Source organism: Triticum urartu, chromosome 7A (genome assembly GCF_056163025.1).
Source record: "Triticum urartu cultivar PI428250 chromosome 7A, HENAU_Tu73, whole genome shotgun sequence".
Lineage (NCBI taxonomy): Eukaryota > Viridiplantae > Streptophyta > Magnoliopsida > Poales > Poaceae > Triticum > Triticum urartu.
In genome coordinates this window covers 745,405,280-745,407,459 of record NC_141879.1, presented here as the reverse complement: position 1 = coordinate 745,407,459, position 2,180 = coordinate 745,405,280, and the positions used below count along the sequence as shown (strand labels likewise).

Here is a 2,180-nt window from a genome sequence, read left to right as displayed (position 1 = left end):
AATAGGCCCGTTTTCTACTAGTGCAGCTCCTCCTCATCGTGCAGCCGGTCACGCTCCAGCTTCATCACGTCTTGCCGCTTCTCACGGAGGTCTAGCATCTCGCCTTCTCGACACATCTTTGTTGAAGCTTCGCCGGACTCGCTACTCCCAAGACATCTAAGTTACAAGTAGGACTCAAAACAAATATGCAGATACATAATCAAGATTAAAAGGCCTAACAGAGCTCCTATGTTGGTTGTTGACGTGTTAATAATCATGTGCACGTAATTTCTGACTCAGTTCTTTTATTTGGTCACCCAACAACATGACTCGATAACACCAGGAAAAACAAAAATAGCCGCAACGTGATCTGGTACACTTATCTTTTATTGCTGGAAAGACTTCCATTTTATTCATCAATGTCATTATAGTACAAAGAACCACCAAATAACATAAATTACATCCAAGCCCGTAGACCCTCTATTCATCAATTGGCACACTACTGGCTTACATGTCACTGGCTCGACCCAATCGAGTTTACAAATTTATTAATTTACTGTAACATAACTAATCTGGTCTCAACGCACTTAACTTCATTGAAGATGGACGACGTACATGGATGGAGATCATCGGTGTGTGCTTGAAGCAGTTGGACGTGTGGGAGCGGCACGACTACGACTTGTCGTTGCGGACAAGGGTGGGGCCATCGTCCTAGCCGTTTTTGAGGTCGGCGCACCTGGCTGCAGTGTCCTCGGTTGGTTTGAGGCCACCGTTGCTCTAGTTGACATTCTGGAGGTCGTGGATGGAGCGGCTCTTGTTGACATTCTTGAGGTCGCAGAAGGAGCCACCGCTACTGATGCTGCTAACATTCTTGAGGCTGCGTATGGATTTGCCATTGTTGACGTTCTTGAGGTTGCAGGCGGGTTTGTCGTTGTTGGCGTTCTTGAGGTTGCATACGGATTTGCAGTTGTTGAAGTTCTTGAGGTCGCATACAAATTTGCCGTCGTTGAAGTTCTTGAGGTCAGATGCGGATTTGCTGTTGTTGACGGTCTTGAGTTTGCGGGTCTCGAATTAGCGGGTTGAGCCGACGTTGCTGATATTCTTGAGCCCGTGGGCGGAACTGCCATTGCTGATGTTCTTGATGTGGTGGAAGAAGCCACGCTGGCTCAGGATCTTGAGGCCCCAGGAGTAGTCACCCTTGGTAATGTTGTTGAGGCAACCAACGGAGGCACTGTTGTTGACGGTCTTGAGGTTGCCGCTAGCGTTGGTGTTCTTGGGGTTGTGGACGGACCCGCCGGTGACCTCGCCTTCTTCTGACCAAGAAACCTTCCTGGCAACATGACGCGATTTAGATCTTCTTTCTTTTCTTCTTCGAAATGAGGTGAGCTGAGCTGAGTGAGGTGTATGTGGTGTCTGCTTTGCTCCAGTTGGATTGAGGAAGCCTGCATCGATGGCAATGTATATATAGGAGCATAAAAGGTTGTTGACATGTTCGACCGGTCATTCTCTTTGGCTTTGTTGGAAGTAGATATGCATATTCATTGCATGCATTAGTTATTGATCGACGGATGAATGGACTAACGGATGGATGGATGGATGGATGCGGTTGGTCAATGGTCGTGGTCGTCGCCGCGTTGGTCTTCCTTTCTTATACATCAGAATTAGCGTTAGGTGGAGATTAGGAAGGAGACAACTAATAGAGTAAGGATAAATTGTATAAACAAGATGCATGATGTGGTACAAGTGGCGATCCATCTGTGTGCCGACTCGGTCGGGGATTGTGCACAAGGCATGATTGTGGTCTGTTAGTGATGGTCAATCATGGATGATTGTTTCCTTTGCAGTAAGTGTACCTATACTGCATGCATGCAGTAGTACAAGTGGCGATCCATCTTGTCCCTTGTTAACCAGCACTGGTTCGGTCGAAGAGTATAGGGCATGCCACGACCACCACCACTACACTCGTCAACTATATATTAGTCAAATTATACTTGATTAGGTAGGTAGGCTTAGACCATGTCAAGATTCAAGAAAGAATATTGCCTTCCTCGGCTCTTCCTTTCCTAGTTAATTTGGTCGTCGAGGTACCATTGCATTGCAATGGCCACAAGTATTGGAGTAAGTTAAGTATGCCAAACATGTGCCAGCTTCTGTCGATCGGTGAGACGCTGTAGGTATTAGATTCACCGGAGTCTTGCCAC

At 46.8% G+C, this 2,180-nt stretch overlaps 1 pseudogene; it reads right to left on the bottom strand.

Moving 5' to 3' along the window:
• Positions 1 to 358: 358 nt before the first annotated feature.
• On the bottom strand, positions 359 to 1,433 carry LOC125523770 (uncharacterized; annotated as a pseudogene).
• Between the last annotated feature and the right edge of the window lie 747 nt (positions 1,434 to 2,180).